The sequence below is a fragment of the Typopeltis vanoorti genome, chromosome 3 (assembly GCF_054136105.1).
Source record: "Typopeltis vanoorti isolate ZY-2024b chromosome 3, IOZ_Tvanoo_1.0, whole genome shotgun sequence".
Taxonomy (NCBI): Eukaryota; Metazoa; Arthropoda; class Arachnida; order Uropygi; family Thelyphonidae; genus Typopeltis; species Typopeltis vanoorti.
The window spans coordinates 71921474-71942195 of record NC_143551.1 but is presented as its reverse complement, the minus strand read 5'-3'; positions in this window follow the sequence as shown (position 1 = coordinate 71942195).

Below are 20722 nucleotides of genomic sequence, written 5' to 3'. Positions count from 1 at the left end.
GAATGTGCAGGAGCAATATCCCGGCAAACGGATATCGCATACACAACAGTGAGGAAAATCCTACATCAGATGTTGAAGTTTTACCCCTATAAAATCAGTCATGTTCAAGAATTGCACCCTGGTGATACGACCACACGAATCGACTTATCTTTGAGATTCTTAGTGCGTGTGGAAGTGGATGATGCATGGCCGTGGCAGATTTTATGAAGTGACGAAGCGCACTTTTATTTGAATGGCGATATTAACGCACACAACTCACATGCGTGCAGTTGCATGCGTTACAACAAATGTCAGATGCCTATCCACTCGCCCAAAGTCACAGTGTGGTGCGGATTTATGGCATCTTTTATCATCGGTCCATACTTTTACGAAGAAAATCGCCAAAATGGACCAGTGACCTGTTCCGTTAACGCTAACAGGTATGCCAATATGCTACAGAACTATGTGGTTCCACAACTGCAGCAAAGAGAATGTCTCGATTCGACCATCTTCATGCAGGATGGTGCACCACTCCACATCGGACTTCAGGTACAGCATGTTTTGCGACATCATTTCTCTGACAGAAGAATCAGTCATTCACTTCCCACGCCATGGCCACCGAGATCGCATGATCTCAACCTTGTGACTTTTGGCTGGGGATTTCTTAAAAGCATTGTGTATCAAGGACATGTATCCGATATTCCAACTTTGAAAGATCAAATATCATTACACGTGAGACAAATCAATTCCAATATGTTGCGAGTCACTGTGGAAAATGTCGTGTATCGTATGCAGTTTTTCTTGAACATCAGAATGGTGGTCATATTGAACCTCATTTCTAATCAACAATAAACGTCATGAAATTGGTGTGTGTGCTGTCTCTCATTTGCCATTTAGTCATTCATTAGTAAAATTAATTTGGCAGCACCAAAATTTCCCCTGTTGGCGAATTCTGGTACTATTTTTTTCGTTAAATCGAATCACCATGTTCCACTGTGTACGTGTACCGAATATTGGTGTGTTTCGTCCAATGCATTACTCGCTAGAAAGCTCTGAACACGACGTTATTTTATAATCACCCAGTATATATATATATATATATATATATATATATAGAGAGAGAGAGAGAGAGAGAGAGAGAATTATATTTAAATATTTTGTAAACTGACTGTTTTTTCTCGCAGCGCATTAAAAATTTAGTTCGTCGTGTTTCAGTTACCTATAACCTGTATTTTATTCTCATCAGACAATAGTATAGAAGAAAGAAACTTGTCAGTTCATGCAACATTGTGAATTTGAAACATTTGTTAATCTGCATCTCAGAAGTGTTAATATGAAAAATGAAATTAAGGCTAAATATAAATAAATCAGCTAATGCCTTTTATTCCCTTATAGGGAGCAGGCGAGGCCTTTATACCCTCTCTAGCTAAGGAGAAGGTATTCCAATAGAGATGAAACTTGCACGAGATTATTGGTTGTGCTACCAAGACGTGAAAAATTATTAATAGTATTACATGCCACCTCCTGAGAGTCCAAGAGCTCATCATGAGAGGGAACACTTCCACTGCATCTGACTCACTTTCTGCTACTTAATTCTCTAACTACTACAACAATGGCATTGCTACCACGAGCACACAGTGCCATCTACTGCCTACCAACAGCAAAAAATGGTATTTTTGTCCGTAAACTGAGGTTTAAAGTGTCGGTTAAACATTTACTGAAATAAAAGTATCAAATTATTTTTGTATGATGATTCATAAAGATCAGTATGGGTACTGATTTAGGAGGGTATCAATAAAATAGTTTCAAACTATTCTGTGCAAATCTTCGAAAAGGTACTTTGAGTGCTGAATGTATTTTGATATAGTGCAATAAGAGAATGTCATTCAAAATAATTTACTAATGCCTTTTAGCAGGTAATACTGTTTTATCCATAACTAACTTTTTGGAAATTAGTGGGTAACCAGTCTGCACTCTCTCAATTCCAGACAACTGAGTTTCACTCCAAAGATGATTCAAGGAGAGAGAAAGGCAAACATTCCACCATCTTTTGTTCCTAAACTCTAACTGATATTATAATGTTAGATTCACTATCGATCTTTCTAAGTTATGGGAATAAAATTCCGAGTTTCCAAAAGCACTAACTGTGGTAAAACTCACTTAATCGGAAATTGATTGAAAAAATGGAATTCAAAACAAATAATCAGACTCTGCACATATTTATCGATATGTGCTACATTTTCTTGGTAGGTGAAGTTAACGCCTCTTACACGTAGTAGAGCTATTTGTATATGTAATAAACATTCCGTTTGAGGTGATTTTCATGATATTAGAGTTTATGCGATGTTCTAAATTTATAGCCAAAAATTAAGATTAATTCCATATTCGCTTATTTATACGAAATCCTCTATTCATACTTTTTCATTGTATTTGTATATTATGAAAGTCTTCATAAAACTGTTACCGTGAATACACGTTTATTCACATTTCATTAATTATAGGCTATCAAGTTTCTATTGTCCCTGTACGCAACTGGAACAGCAACAGGACACTGATTTGATTTCCTCTAATCAAGTCATTAGTAGAGTTTATAGAGACGAACAGACTGAGGATCGTTCTTTATTATGGCTGAAACAATTTTGACGATTCTACGATATCTTGAATCGATGTGAACTGAATTTTTGGCAGAGTCGTGTGCAAAACGAAGGAATTCGTGATATCGTCAATTATGGAAAACGAGTTCGCGAATTACTATTATTCTCTTAATAGTAATTCGCGTAATAGACTTCTTGGTTTCGAATCTAGTCGGCGACTAGAAGAAATTTTTCTAAGCTTTTTTCGACCTGTTCCCGAGTTAGTCGATCTCTGGCACGGGCAAGCGGGTTTTTTCTCCCGGAAATTCTGGTTTTTCGTTCCGTAAAATCAAGAAAATCGACCGTAGAACCCATATTATTTCAGACATTAAATATGAGTATTAGTGTTAGGGACCACGAGATGGCGGCACTTGTTGAGCCGTTTCTCTTCACTGTGTGCTACTTAATTAGTGATAGCCTTGAGCCAGCTATCTCTGATTGGGTACCAGTGGAGATTGAACTGCCCACTCAGTCTCCAAAAGTTAGATAGAGCTTAAAACAGCCTCGCCTACTCCCTATATACGGGAATAAAAAGGCGTTAGCTGATTTTTTTTTTTTAGTAATTCGCGAAATTTCAAAAGTAAACGATATGGGACTTTACATCGTTACCCACGTACCTAACTGAAGTCCACCAGGCTTTGAAGCCAATGTATTACATCTATGATTTGTGTTCTCCAGACAATTTCTTGTATTATAGGAGGAGGGGTAAAAATCCTGTCACCTTCATTGAAAACCACAAATTCATCTTCATTTGGAAAAACTTTATAAAAGGTTCTTTTCCCCGACGCCATTCGTACTGAGGTCTTTCCAACCGAAGGTCGGACCGTGTTGTACTTAAGAATGTGCTACGGAAGTCAATGGTAAGACACTGGCTAACTCTGGCAAAGAGACGTTTTATAATAAATGTATCTTTAACCTCATCTTCCGATTAGTCTTCGCACGAGAACCATGAAGGTTCTCTTGCAATAATAATAATAATAATAAAACCAGTTTTATGATTTGCCTAAGTGTCAGAAATAAGTGTCACACTGTTTGAGTCATTCATTCAAGTTGTAATCAGACTGCGCACTCAGTATTTTTAAAATTGTCTTTGCAAGAGCTAAAAGTCATTACAAAACGTTTCATCAGTTAAAAAGATTCAACTTTCATTGTAAGTAATGTCTATGACTGAACGTTGCAAGGAATGTTTAATGAATCAATAGTTTGGTAATGAAATGTTTCAATACCTTCAGACAAACCAACTCACTTTCAGATGAAATAAATTTATAAAGATTGTATCCTAAATGGTATTCGAACCTGGATCTTCGCAATCAAAGGGTATCGTCTTTCGTTTAAGTGAATAAGTAAAAATTGAACTTGCGCAGTTTCGAATACTGAGAAGTTGCACTCTCGTTTCCTGACTAACTGTATGCTTCGTCACGAAACTTCTTATCTGCATTCCCGATTTTCTCCATACACTTATTTTTCCTCATCGGCAGGGACCAGTTTTGGTATTCACCAGTACTTCTCTGAACCTTTCTGATTTTATGTCTGTCTAGAATTTCTTAGAATTCAAGGAAAAAATTAAGACTTATGAAATCAAACTTAATAAATAATAAAATAATATAGACTATAGTTATTGGCAAAAGATTATTAATTTAATCTTTTGTTGGTTTATTTTGAATTGTAAAAAAGAAGTTAAATAAATCAGCTAACGGCTTTTGTTCCCTCAGAGCAGTGGTGTTCAACCTTTTTTACTACGCGAGCTACTTTTCTATAAAAAGTTATTCGGCGATCTACTCTCTTATATAGCTCACGTTCCCCCAACCTGATATCTGATTACGCACAAATAAACAACTAAAAAAAAATACACAACTAAAAACTTTGTGTATTTAAAAATTTATTTATCACTTTTAATTATTTTAATACAACAAAAAAATATATATATATATTGGAATAAAATATATATTTCTCTATTTTGGAAAACCAAAGTTAGAAAAAACAACAGATTGATTACAAACTCACAAGTCACAGGAAATGCTAGTTGATTAAAAAAAAAAAAAAAATTAATGTCAAATTTGGCATTGTTTGGACCTCACAATATTTTCATAGTCAAGTTGATATGAAGAAGTGGTCAATCGCAGACAATCATCCAAATGATCATTTGTAATTTGGTTTCTTAATTGATTTTTTATGACGGTCATATTTGAAAAAGCGGATTCTGACAAGTATGTCGATACGAAACACGACAGAATTTTTCGCGCAATATCAGTTAATATTGGGGATTTTTCATGTGCATACTTCCAAATGACTTCATTGTTTATTGATTTTAAATGTAAACTATTCTGAATATTTATTATCTCAAGTTCTACTTCAGGTTGGTTTATATCAAACAGCCCACTAATTTTATTTGGAATTTCTGTGATATTCAAGTTTTCTTGAAATGGATTATTGATAAAAGATACAATCATTTCAGTTTTACTAAAATCTTTAAATCTTGAATTTATTTCTTCCTCAACTAATTCTATTTCACGAATAAATTCTTTTAAATCATAGCAAAGCATTTCTTGATTTTGTTCAAAAAATTTTAATAAATATGGGAGATGTCTAAATTCGCGGTGATTTATATTTTCTTTAATAAAAGTAAGTATTGTTGGAAAGTTTTTATTAAACTTAACAATAATATTTTAAATATATATAACAATAATAAAAATTTTTATATCGTTAATTAATACAAGAAATCTTTCTAAGAATTGACTTCTGCTGAGCCAGCGAACATTATTGTACAACAGAAGTTCCATATCATCATCATCATCATCTGCCTGTAATTTCAATAACCGCCGTTGCAGAGCTTTTCCTCCAACAGAATTTACAATTTTAAATGTAATATCCAAAACATCTTTTGGTTTAATCTTTTACTACACAGTACTTGTGGGTGAATAATACAGTGGTACATTAAAAAATCTGGATATTTGTCATCGTTTTCACATAATGCAATGAAGCCTGCTTTATTACCTACCATTGCAGAAGCACCATCAGTAGTAATAGTTACAAGTTTAAAAAGCAGAAGTTTGTGTTGTTTCACAAATTCATCAAATGCTGAAAAAATGTCTTCTCTCCTAGTCCTTCCCAATAATGGTATAATTTTCAAAAGTTCTTCTTTACTTGAATAATCTTGAAATACCATGCGAATAAATACCATTAACTGAGCAATATCAGTGAAGTCGTTTGATTCATCAAATTGTAATGAAAACACAACACTGGTGAATGTCTGACATTAACCTGGCCTGGAAACTTTTCTCCGGCAATTGGAACTCTTCCTTTCGGCAAATTGAAATGTTGTCTGCAGCCTAGAAGTAGTCTATCTCTAGCGACATCTTGATCCGAGAAGCTCCTTTCTGGGAAAGCGGAAAACTCCTCTCTCAAGCAACGTGGATCTGGGCAGTCTCTCTGACGGCGATTCTGGACCGGGCGGCGTCCTCTCTGACAGTAATTCTGGAACCGGGACCCTTTCTGCTTGCTTCAGTCACCTTTTTATTAGGCCTCCTCTGAGACCTCGCATGAAGTTTGGCAACCCCTCCCCCCTCGCCCCAAAGAATCGGTATGAGTCTTTCATCTTAAGTTTCAAGTTCGGCACGCTTTTGTTCTCCTCTGCTTTCTTTTGATTGTAAGTTGCCAGCCATCGGAAAGTTGTTTGAACTCTTTCTGACTGACTTCGGAGATGTTTACACTTAGAGCCTGCAAGCCTTTCTCATACATACAAGTTTCAATAACAATCTTTCTAATGCCGCCATGTACAGCTTCGGCGACAAAAACATTGCCATTGTTTTTAACACTCTAACATATTCGTATTAAAGCAGTATATACAGTTAGCTTCAAAAGAGTTATTTACAAAAACATCTAATACAAACTATACCGAGACAACCAAAGTTTATTTTTTTTTACAATTTTCACATGGGACTTAACCTAAGTAAAAAATCGATGTAATGTGCTTTGGAATATTTAATATTTAAGCAACAATCGAGTTTTTACACTTTGCTTATAACCGTATTCACTCGGCTCGCTGTTTGACTTCCACTGATCCAAATTATAAGAAAATGACTGATTTGACAATTTTAACGAAAAATAAATAAACAATAACAATACACTTAGAGCGAATTAAAAATAATACAAAATAATGATAAATAAAATATTATGTTTTCAGTTTTAATTAAATTTGTAAATAAGGAGGAATACACAAGAAATCGACCAAAAATCGCTCCTCGATCGACAGGTTGAACATCTCTGCCGTAAAGGGAGTAGGCAAAGTCTTTTAATCCTATCCAACTTTTGGAGACTATGTGGGAAGTTGAATCTCCACCGGTAGCCAACCAGAAATAGCTGGCCCATGTCTATCACTAATTATAAGTGGCAACCGATGAAGAGACCCGAGAATAAATTCCAGGAAACGGTTATGAAGTTTCTTATAATCTATTGATATATAATTTTTTGTTGTTTTAATCTGATAATATTGTAATGAAACTTAGCTGTTCCTTGGACCTGTTATGCTGATTGGATGATAAATTTTAACAGCCTTCTTTGTACAGTAGGAAATGAAATATAATTTTGTATTCGAGTCGCTTTATTTCAAACTTACCGATTTTGCAGTTGCCCTCAATTCTTTCTTTACGCACATATGGGCACATTCCTTATCAGGGACCTCCTTTATAATGATGGGAATAAATACTTCGTACATGGAACTTTCTTCCCCCTAAACAAAAAAAATACAATGATAAAATAAAATAAATAAATAATAACATGTAGTTCAGTTAATGATTGAATGTTGCAACTATTAAATTTATATTCAGTCAGTAAATTAATTAATACATATGCAACTTGAATAATGGACATATCATTTTTGATCCATGTTAATAACGTTTATTCCCCAAAGGGAGTAGGAGATGCCATTTAGCCCTAACGTAAACTGAGAGACATACAAACTTCCAACCTTAGCCACCAAGACTATCAGTACCTCTAGTTAACATCCGTGAAAGCGATTCAGATTTCGATATTTCCTTTTATTGTAGGGTGGTAGTGATGTTTTCTTTTATATTACAAGAGAGGGGGAAAGAAAGAAGAAAAGAATTACCTTTTTGCAAGTAGTTTTCAAATGTCCCAAATGGCAATTTCCCTTCAAGCATACATGCTCCACGAGCAGATCCCTTAGATGGGCACTGAGTAATGGCTCCATTCTTTCGTCGCAACTTTCAGTTGTATATTTCTGGACCACTTCGATTATTTCTGTTGGTACCCCCATCACTGAAAATAAGAACAAAGAATATTAAGAATATTTTATAGCACTCTTAATGAACTATAATATTCGCGATATGCTCCATCTCAATACTTTATTACTGAACATGGATCGTATTACGAATATCAAATCTCAGATGATTTCATAGTTATTCCAAGGATGTGTTAAATTCAATAACGATTCACTTACCGTTTATGTGATGATGAAAAATCTCTTCAGTTCCAGTTTCTAACGTGACTATACAAGAATAGTTACCAACGTCCGAAGGACGAACTATTTTAATAAACAGATTACCCTCTTTTGTTACCGAAATTCTAGGATCTCTTATATCCTCTCCATCTTTTTGCCAAGAATATCTGTTTGCTTCTGAGCGTTTCATTTCTTTCTCAGTAGGAGAACAAGTCAATGCACCTGTGCCACCAATATAGAACAGCACTGTTTTAGCGCCACCTATGAAGAAGAAGAGATGTGTAATATATTTTAAAAAAATTTTAATAAGTATTCAAGAATAGCAACCTTTCAGAACCAGGGATAGGGTGAACAACTTTTGAACATGAAAATAAGGGACATTGGATCAGCACAAATTTTAGCGAAAATTTTTGAGACGTGAATCCTGCATTAATTGATAGGATGATTTATATTTAAAATATACAAATAGCAATTTAAATTATAGTACATCAAAATATTTAATATAATTTTAAACATTTATACTTACATACAATTAAAATAGCCATACTTCTTAGATTAAACTTATTTATACTTATCAACAGATGCTGCAGTAGCTTTGATTTTCTTGTTTCCTTGTGCAAACTGCAAAAACTCTTTACAATCTTAAACAAAATCGATCACTACCATTAGTTTTAATTTAATTAATTCTAAGCTACTTTGATTTCTCTGACCTGTCCATTTATTGTTCATCATTGAAAACATTCTCTCAGTGTGGGCATTTGAGCCTGGAATACTAACACAAAGCCTAAAATTTTACCAAGATTTGGAACATTGATTTTCTTTTTATTTAATTCAGTAAATATATTCACCCACTTTTGTTTTGAAAATATACTATGGCACTTGTTGCTTGCAGTCATTATTACCCCCCCATGGGCGATACTGAAGTCACGTTTACATAATATACGATTAGATTTGTGAACGTTGGATGACACGGGTTTTAGCCACGAGTACTGTTTTTCCCATTTCTTCAGATAAACACACAAATATTTACATTTCTTTTTTTGGTGGCGTTTTTACATTATTACTTTCTGTTTCACCGTCACTATCCATCACGAAAATATACTACGGCACTCGATGTTCAAGGATACTGAAAATACTTTGAGAATGAATGCAGACACAACGGCTGGTAAGAACGCAAGATAGGAAATAAACAAACAAAATCCGGAAGTGTATATCGAAAATCGCTACCAACGATTCGATTATTCCGAATGGCTATCGATTATTAAAATGGCGCCAATGGTTACATGATCAACGCAACGTATAACATCTTTGCCGGAACGCCCGTGTATATTTATTGGCCAAAACATAATTGTATCGATTAGAATTTTCCAAACTATTGATATCAGCGTCAAATTATATTTGGCGGTTATAATATACATTGAAAAATTAACGACAATGATTGATTATGAAAAATATGGGAGTATTTGAAGATCAATACGGAAGCCGGAACGATCCAAAAAAAAAAAAAAAATAGCTAAAATACGGTTCCCGGAAAATACGGGAGAGTTGGTCACCCTAACCTGAGATAATAATAAAGTCCTATAGAGCATTTTTATTCCATAGTTCTTATGGAGACTGAAGGAAAAGTTAATTATCCATCAGTAGCAAATCAAAGATAGCTGGCTCAAGACTATCACTAATTATAAATGATATCCAGTGAATATAACCTGACAAGTGTTGCCATCTCCTGATTCCAAATTCTAACATTATAGTTATCATGTGAAATAATGTAGGTTCTACAGTTGATTTTCTTGAGTTTATTGGAAGTAAAATCGGAGTTTCCGAAAGGATGAAATCACTTGCCCATGCCAGAGATCGGCTAACTCAGAAAGCCATCGATAAAGGGAAAGTTTCTGTAGTCAGCGACTAGAATCGAACTTAGAAAGCTCTTTCTTCGGTCCGTCTAGCATTGTGGACGGGCACGCCACTTCCACTGAGCTACACAACCTTTACAATTTTATTTTTATTTTTTTTTTAATCGGTAACCGGCAGATTACATTTTTCACCACCACCACAGCTGAGCCAGACTAGTTAGCTGAGTGGTTAGCATATTTGCTCTCCAGCCAAGAGGCTGTGGGTTCGAATCTCGCCTAGGCATGGATGTTTATGATTATCTTCCACTTTCATACATTCATTCATTCAAGTATAAATACACTTTTCCAAGATGGACTGGGTCACCATGGGAGAAGTACACCCAACCCTCCTACAAATGGGAGAGGCCTTAACCCTGTAGTGGGTAGAAAAGAGGATGATGAATCATCATCATCACCACAGCTAAGGATGAGTTTATTTTCAAGGAATATAAGACAGAAGTGATATCTTTAATTCTAATTTAAAAAAAAATCAGCTAACGCCTTTTTATTCCCGTGTATGGGGAGTAGGCGAGGCCATTTAGCCCTATCTAACTTTTGGAGATTGAGTGGGCAGTTCAATCTCCACTGGTACCAATCAGAGACAGATGGCCCAAGGCTATCACTAATTAAGCGGTACACAGTGAAGAGAGACGGCTCAAATGTGCCACCATCTCGTGGTCCCTAACCATAACACAATATATTTAAAGTCTGAAATAACATGGGTTCTATGGTCGATTTTCTTGAGTTTACGGGACGAAAAACCGAGTTTCCGGGAGGAAAAACCTGCTTGCCCGTGCCAGAGATCGACTAATTCGGGAACCAGTCGAAAAAAGGCTTAGAAAAATTTCCTCTAGTTGCCGACTAGACTCGAAACCAAGTCTTCCTTCGTGCGGCCAAGCGCCGTGCTAATTTCAACTGAAATAAACTTATAAAAGAATATGTATATATCATGAACTCGGAATCTGACAGGTTGCTGAACCTTGCTAAACCACATACAGCACATCAGTGCTGTATGTATGGTAGGGTATCATTTCTAGCATTGTTTTCTTACCTGAGAGTGTATGTAGTAATCGTGCTCCATAGCCAGACTGTTCGGTAGTTTCCGCAAGTGAATCGGTGGTGGCTGAAAAAATAAATAAACAAAAGTGTATAATTTGCAGCTCTCCAAATCTGAAACAAATTTATAATCCAATAGTTAAATTGTTCGGTTTAAATTTACATTAAAATTAACCAGCAGAACATATTTTATAGAGTACAAGATGTTTTTATCAATGTCGACCAACATTCGAGAGATGTTAGTGTCATAAAAATGGCATTGAGTTATGATTTAAAGTGATTTTAAATGTGGTCTGATTATGTTCGAATCCTGGATAAAGTTTTCTGAAGGCCTTAATTATTATGTTTTATGCAAATCCCACCCAAAGAAATGTGGAAACTTAATATTACATTAATACCATAGTTTGACTAATCGGGGAACCCTGCTCTAGTGTCCAAAAATAACAACTTTTTCAAAACTAAATCAGGTTTCAAATCAGCCAGCACGGTGGTTTCACACTAAGCATGTACCACCCCCAGCATATTATTACTACTCGCAGTTGAATACTCTAAATATGAAGCAGATTAGGTTAGTTCGTACTTGTGTACACTATGCTTTGATTTGGATATTATACTTTGAATCATGGCCAGCTTAACACGGTAAGAAGGCGATGCGTCGCATAGGGGCGCCTTCTTCAAGGAGCGCTAAAGTGAGTAGAAAAAAATAAAATATAAACACCTTTTTATATTACCGTTTATTAAATGTAGATATGCACTAAATGATTTTGTAATAAATACAGAGACCTCTAATAATATTTTTAGCAAAAACTGCAAGTTGTTTTTCGCTATTTGGTAGTACAGGGCTGGTGTAAGCCATATTTCAGATTTTATCCAGTTTTTAATATGGGTGAGGACACTTTAAGAAAACTCTGTGATGATTTACAAGTTGTACAGACTGACAGCGAAGAAAATGATATTTTTGTCACCAAATTATATAATGAAATACAAATCTAAAGGACATCATACAGGATAGTGACAGCATTAGACCCACTGAAAATATTCCAACGTATATATGCAAATGATTCAGAAAGCGTCTTTATTAATTTAACCATTTCTCTTCAAATATTTTTGACACTTCCAGTTTCATTAGCAAGTGGCGAACGATCATTTTCATGCCTCAAAGTAATTTAAAAAATATCTTAGTTCTAGTATTTCACAGGAAAGACTGATTGAACTGTCAATGATCGCAGTAGAAGATGATATCTGCGAGAAACTAGAAACAAGTGAAACTTTTGGATGAATTTTGCTTTCATAAAATGAAGAAAAGTTAACTTTTAAATCATTTAATTTTTTCATACAGTGCTTTTTCCTTAAAAATTAAATGATTCTTGTCATTGGGCAATTCTTCTAGTTTGTACATCTTTAGTTATAATAGCTCACAGACAGTAATCGGCAACTTATGCATCTGTAATTCTAGTCTATGTGCATTTTTGTATGTTTTGCGATTTTCGCTCTTAATATATATATTTTTCAAAGTACAAAATTTTGCATAAAAATAAGTGTTTTGAGTTTTTAACCTTTAAATTTTAACATTTTAAAAATGGGAAGAGCGCCCAACTTAAAACTGCATCGGGGCACCAGAACTCCTACAGCCGGTACTACTTATAACCAAAATATGAAATATAGTCCGATTCTACGATTCACACATAACGGAATCTTTAGTTTTTTTCAAGAATTTAAGGGGGTGGGGGGAAATTCAACAGTTTAGGAGGAATTATTGAGAAGTAATCAATTGTATTGTCTTCTGTTGTTACACTGTTTTCAGTTGCATTGTCTTCTGTTCCAGTTACAAAAGTTACAAGTGCCATCGCCTGTCCCCGAACCCTAACAAATATGCTGTCTGAAGTGGTGTAAGTTTTCTATATGATATTTTGAGAACTGAGGGATTAAAAACCCGAGTTTCCAGGTGGTAAAACCCTTTTAGCCTCTATTAAGCAGCGACTAACTCAGAACCATAAAATACGAAGAAAGATTTTAAAAAATCTAGAAGGATCTAGCTTTGGAGTCGAACACTTAAATAAAGTATGAAAGATCAGCCATACATAGTTTATTTGATTTTTTATTTATTCTGAATGCTACCTTTACATTCCTTATCACTTTAACTACTCTTCAAACAAACAAACAAAAAAAAAAAATATATATATATATATATATATATATATACAGATTTGAGGTTGTTTAGAAGCCAAGGGGCACAAGTGACATTTTGAAAAAAACATCGAGTTAATTGATGGGTAATTGAAGTTATAGACAATTTGTTTTCACTGTTTTAGGATTATAAATTATAAAATACTATCTAGAATTTATTATTATTATTATTGCTTGGTACCTCCAGGGAGTCCAACGACTCATTGTAGCGCACCTACTCTACAACTCTTCGTCTCTAGCACTCAATCCACTAACTACAGCGAACCATATAATCTACACCAACGCCATCTACTGCCACCATCAACACTAGTTTTTTAGAGACAATCCACAAACATCCATGCCCACGGTGGGATTCGAACCCACAGTTTTTTGGCTGGAGAGCGGATACGCTAACCACTCGGCCAACCAGGCGGCATTTTTTGACTTCAATTTTCCGAAAAGTAGATGATTTGTATCACTTGTACTCCTTGACTTCTAAGCGCTTCTTTTGTGATACCATATTTATCTGGAGCAAAATGAAAAAAAAAAAAAAAAATGCCTAAACCAGCGTTTCTTAACCTATGGCACGTGTAAAAGATTTGATTAGGTCAATAACGTATGGTTAAATTCTTTTTTTTTAATTTTATAAAATTACAAAAAATAAAATAGTAACAATTTTTTAGTCCCCTCTAAAGATAAATAATTACATGTTTTACGTATTTTTTTTATACGGGGAGTAGGCGAGGCCAATTAGCCCTATCTTTTTTTTTTTACTTATTTTTTTTATTCAATCTCCCAGCGGTTAGCTATATACTTCTAAGAAATCTAAAAATGATTAGCGACTCTCAAAATAATCTCGCATTGTTTTCTATTCCTCCCTGGAACACTTTCTAACACGCAATGTTGCTGTCAGTACTCTTTGTTGCTTTAGTATGTTACTATACAGAGTTGAACTTTAGCCAAGTTCTGCGTCAGTCGATGCCATCCATGTCTTGCGCACCTGCTCACATAATTACGTTTTCTGGTGACAATTTAGTCATCAGATTCGTTGCAACAAACATTTTCAGAATCTGAGACGACAAAACTGTTATCGCAATTATACCGATTATCTGTGTTTCTCCAGACGAAATTGTCAAACAAGCTCAAGTACATTAAGTCAATTATCTTTCTTAAATATCGGATTAAGTTCTCCCGATTTACTACAGTGAATTGTTGTTGATTACAATTAAATCCTCACGTTAATACAATTCATTTTAAAATACATATATTAAGAAGTGGTACCGAAAATTTTCAATTTTGGTTTTGGTGGTGCAAGTATTAAAAAAGATTGAGAGCCGTTGGTCTCTTCACAAATATCAAAGTGGCGCTTTTTTATTATCTTACTTGTTGGTGAAATATCATCTCTTCTTGAATAGCGCCACTTATGAATATTTTTCGGGTATGATCTTATTTTAGTCCACTCTTCTCTGTGTCTTTTATGCATTGGAAGGGGTTTCCTTAGCCCTGAAAATAAAAGAAGTCTTTGTAAATATCTTCGAAATAGTACAACAGAGAAATAGAAACATCTTCTTACCTGGATTTCTTTATTATTTAAAGAGAAAATGGATGAAATTATAATGGCTTCTTAATCAAGTTTTAGCTTTTATACTCTGCTGAAACCGTACTGTGAAACTGAATAATTTACGAATATAAGAGCGATGGTTTGTTTTTGTTTCCTATACAAGTCTAATTTAAACATAGAAACACCTTTTTTTTTCATTTTGTTTCAATCTCTCAGTAGGTTTCAAGATTTGTTCCATCTACACAAAAAATCAGTCTACGACCAAGCGAAAATTAGCCATAAATCAGCACTTTGTTCATCACCATCTAAGAACTGCCATTTCCAAATGGTGTACACATCACGCATACGTGGCCAACGGGATAATGTAATCGTGTCGAAAGTTTATTTTTCACTTGGTCAGACTATAATAAATTTAGTTTAATCCTTTATCCAAGTGTGAGCAAACAAAGTTTGCGCCTGAAAGTATCTTCAGGACTGGGGCAAAGTGGTGCAACATCGGGCGACTCCTTGCAAAGGTGGAGCAAGCTACCAACACTCCTATCTCAGTATCTCCCACAATGCAAAACACATCTCCTTGCGGATATGTCTAATGTTATGCATTAAGGGAAGGGCCACTACCCAGACTAGTTTCGACCTTTATTGAGGTCTCTTCAGTGGGAGCCAGGCCCAAGTGGAGATACCAAGGCAGAAGCATTAGCAAGGTCATCTCCTCCTATAGGAGTTGCCAAACGGTGTGCCACCTTTTTATTAAATTACTCTGGATTTAGAGAAAGATTTTGAAAGTTTATTTTTCACTTGGTCAGACTTGGACAGTCCTAAAGATACTTTCAGGCGCAAACTTTGTTTGCTCACACTTGGATAAAGGATTAAACTAAATTTATTATAGTCTGACCAAGTGAAAAATAAACTTTCAACATCGTTCTCTAAATCCAGAGTAATTTAATAAAAAGGTGGCACACCGTTTGGCAACTCCTATAGGAGGAGATGACCTTGCTAATGCTTCTACCTTGGTATCTCCCCTTGGGCCTGGCTCCCACTGAAGAGACCTCAATAAAGGTCGAAACTAGTCTGGGTAGTGGCCCTTCCCTTAATGCAGAACATTAGACATATCCGCAAGGAGATGTGTTTTGCATTGTGGGAGATACTGAGATAGGAGTGTTGGTAGCTTGCTCCACCTTTGCAAGGAGTCGCCCAGTGTTTCACCACTTTGCCCCAGTCCTGAAGATACTTTCAGGCGCAAACCTTGTTTGCTCACACTTGGATAAAGGATTAAACTAAATTTATTATAGGGATAATGTAATCATTTCTACCTTCATATTAGTTGCAAACCAGAATACGAGTGAAAACATCAGGTGCTCGTTTTCTGATTTTCTGTTCTGGCTATAGGAAATACGACTTCAAAATGGAAGAAGAATTTGGTTGAGGCCAAATATTGCGCCAATTTGTCATGACAATGTGAAGCAACTTGTTTCTCGCGAAGTATCTAATCTTATGGAAGGATGGATGGTGAGTACTTCCTCACCCTCCTCCTCTTCACGGATGCTACAGACTTTTTTCTCTTTCCCTTAGTAGAAAGAACCACTTTATGGGAAACACTTCGCAGTGGACGCAGTTTCTGCTGAAGTAACCCAAACGTGTAAACAAAAAAAAATCGTTTTGCTGAAAAGGAATACTAGACTAATCAAGCGAGAATGAAGAGAGAGATAGCCGAGGTCATCCTGTTGAGTATGTGGCCCGTTATGACAACTCATATAGCTTTTCAAACTTTGGAAAGCCACAAGATAAATCCCAATTGATACGGGAGTGGGGAATAAATATTCTATTACTCCATCTAAGTTATTCCTGGAGAAGATCGAGTATAAATATCTTCTGCATTACAGATGTTATTTCAATTCACACCCGTTTCCCAAAGGACAGGACAAGTATACAGAACTTCACAAATCAGCTATGAGCGAAATGTGTAATATATCTTAATAAAACAGAGGATTATTTGGAAGTTATTACTGACTGCATAAGCTCCAAAGATAAGATCAGAAGTTAGGAGAGAGAGAGAGAGAGAGAGAAATGATTCCTTCCAAGATTTCTTCTCCAGTCCATACTCTGGATCAAAGTACAGTACTTTAAGTTGTTAAATATGGCAAGCAATTCTCGATTTTTTTTTTTGTTGTTTAATGACAGCCTTATTCTTCAATGTTTGTAGCCCTACAACATATTAATACAGTATGTGAAGAAAAAAGTTAAATAATTCGCCATTTTACGACTTCATTTCAGTCCAATAAACAACATGGTCTTTTTACTGTTATAAAAAAGCATCTGTCACCAAAATTATAGAAATTTTTTCGGAATCAATTAATAGTAGTTAAAAATGTAAGAAATGATTTAACTAAATACGATCGTAATCAGCTAATGTCACATTTTAATGTAAATGTAATTATTTTTAAAACGCCAAAATTCTTACATTGTTTTACATGAGGTCTTCTGAAATGACGTTGATAGTTGGTAAGATATGAGTTGTGTTGTCCTTTAACAATCCTCGGATCCCATTTGCGGTTTCCGTTCTGTCTTTTGGCTAACATGTCTCTCTGAAGATTCTTCTCTAAAATAGAATTCGACTAATTAAAGATTTTTACAATTTATGTCGAAAAAGGAGACATATTTGTGCATCAGCCATTATTGCTGGGCACTGAATACAAAAGATGATTTCATCGATTTTAAAATGCATTAAAGATAAAATAAATATTTACGCTGTTTCCAAGATTCCTGGCTGACATCGTAATAAATCCTATGATTCATCCTTTTCCTTTTAATGTTTCTCTTGTAATCAGGATTGTTGCCATAATCCGAAATTTTTCTTTGCGATCTGTACCGAGGTTGAACTTCTGTCAAAGATAAATGTAATTATTATTAGCTTTATACTGTTATACAAATTTCGGTTATCAATGTACATTTATTTTTATCAAAATAATAATGAATGTATTTATTTCTCTAGAGGGCGCCACCGTTTCAAATCATATGCTATGAATGTTTAGATTCTGGATATCGCACATTTAACTAAAATTGCTGAAAACTATTTGCGATAAATAATCTCAATTGCACACACACACACACACACACACACACACACACACACACACACACACACACACACACACACACACACACACACACACACACACACACACACACACACACACACACACACACACACACACACACACACCTGAGTAGACGTTTGTTAACTGTTCAGAATAGTCTGGATTTCTTGGTGAGACCTTGTTCGTATAATAAGGCAAACTTTGAATCTGCCATTCATCCCTCATAAAGTCTCCATAGCTTTGTACTTCTCTCTTTGGCGTTGTGTCACACAAACTGCTAATAAAAAGGAAGGAAACCAAACATATAACCAGTACTTTTTCCATCTGCTTAGGGACACCCTATAGGCTTCACCCTAAGGTAAAGAGGAAAAATACACAAGGACGATCCCATCTACTTCCAAGTACTGACACACCCAAATGTGAAACTGTTTGAAACAGTATGTGCATGTAGCCTAGAGTATTGTTACCGTGGGACTAAGCAACAATCGATTTGAAATTTTTGAGGGTATTTTAACAATATTGTTAGCCTACTGAGGAGTTTATAATGTATTAAATCGGTAATGTTTATAATCGAAATATTTATTTAATGTTTTATGTGCCTTGGAATTTGACCAATTAATCTTTAACTAATCCTCATCCTTCGATTTTGCATGGTCGTCATATAGAAACAAAGATGGCTTAGAATTAGTTATGCATTCATTATTATTACTGGTTTGTTTTGGTACATTTATTTTGAATGATATGAAGATGGTATCGCTTCATACACACAATGCAATCTAATCAACAGATGACCTTATTCTTTAATCTGATTGAAAATAGCAAATGTTGTGTTTTAGATGTGAAAACTAAAACTCCGTGACAATCTGAAAAATGAATGGGCAAAATGGGTAAAGTTATTAAGAGATAATGGACTTTGGCTGACTGCCATAACAAGATTTATCATAGAGAAGGAAAGTCTATTAGCTAAAATTTGAAATCAACGAAAAGTTAAATTTTCAATTCATTTTTTTGTCGGTGTGAAATTTAATATTGTTCTGTACAATATGAATGTGGTTTTTGTTTGTTATAATTACTCAAAATCAAGTAAGGCTTTGTAGTGAGTCATATCCCTTCTGGTTTGTCTATTTGAAGGGAGAAAAAAATATTTCCACTTCCTGTAAAATTGAGGAACTTACCGTGATTCTTATGTATGATTTAAACTACTGATCCTTCCAAGCAAAAGGCGCATAATCGTTTTTCCGATTGTACTACAGAGATACATAATGAAAATAAATCCAAATTTATTCATTAAAATTAGTATAATAGATAACTGCATAGCTTCCAAATGATAACGAAACTGGGGCTACAGATGAAAGACATACGTTCAGTTGTAGTCAACCCCCTAGAGAAAGTTTTTTTTTTTTTTTCAATCATTTCTGGAGTTAATGTTAGTGGATCGTTGACGTAACTCAGTAGAGATCTTCCACCCTTGGAAGAAACTCGGATTTTTAATCCGGAAACTCAAAAAATGTGATATCAAAAAGTGATATAATGGAGGTGCCACAAGGTTCGGTGCTGGGATCATTGCTGTTTATCGCTGCTTAATTTACATAAATGATGCAGGACATAACCTCAAAGGAAATATTCAGTTGTTTCCTGATGATGCGAAATTGGTAGAGTGATAGTTAATCAAGCGATGTGAAGAGCTCGTTGGACGATTTAAATAGGCTGTTAGTATGGGCAAAAGTTAATGGATGTCAATTTAATGTCGAGAAATGTAAAGTTATGCATTTCGAGATAAATAGATTACAAGCTGTGTACCACATTGATGGAACTGTACTCCAAGAAATGGATGAAAGCAGAGATTTAGGGGTTGTTGTGATAGACCGAGTTGAAATTTAGAGGGCACATTGTTAATGTAAGTCATATGATTACTTAGCCATTAAAGAACTGGCTAATAAATAACGATAAGGAAGTTGCTGTTCCTCTTTATAAAGCCTAATCTCGAGTATTGTGTTAAGGTCTGGTCTCCTAGGATTCTTGAGGATGACGAAGCGGTGGTGAGGATTCAGAGGCGAGTGACCAAGATGGTAAGTGGTCTGTGGAACGTTCCTTATGAAGATAGATTGAAGCCGTGTACCTTGCAGAAGTTAGTCAGTAGGCTAAAAATAGGGGATTCGATAGAAACATTTAATTTACTTAAAGGGTTTTATAAAATTTATCCAGGGAAAGGAGAAATATTTCCGCATTTGGCTAGAAAGGGCCGAACAAGAGGTCATCCACGGAAGTTGAGTAAAGGTGTGATTAGTAGGAATGTTAGGACTAGATTTTTCCTTGGAGAGTTTTGAATAAATGAATGGGTTGTCAGAGTCAGTTGCGAGTGCTTTGGCTATTAATGGGTCCACGGAGAAGTGTGATAGATCGTGTGTGGATAGTTTGCGTCTTACAATAATAATAATAACTCTAAAAATCGATCATAGAGTTTATATTCTTAATACTGCAATTAGGACTACCCCTAGATGGCGGCAGTGATCCAACTTAATCACTTTTGGATTGCACCGGCTAGAAACCATATTAATCTTCCAGTGATCAGTAGCTAACCGATTTCCCAAAAGTTAGGACTCAGGGGTACACCTGTTCCCGTTGAGGGATAAAAGCCATACAGGAGTTATTATTTTTTTTACTATGCACAACTTTTGCGGGTATAATTGTGTAGAGTGTTCACAACTCAAACTGAAGAAGGGTGTGAGTATCGTCTTATAAACACAAATTTTTTGGTCCGCTTCGAATCACTGGCTTAAGATTATCACCCCGCATTTCACTGTTTCATGCACCCTTTGTCGTCATCATACTACCGTCCTGATAATGTCTACCTAATAGTCCTGTGAATTCCCCCCCCCCAA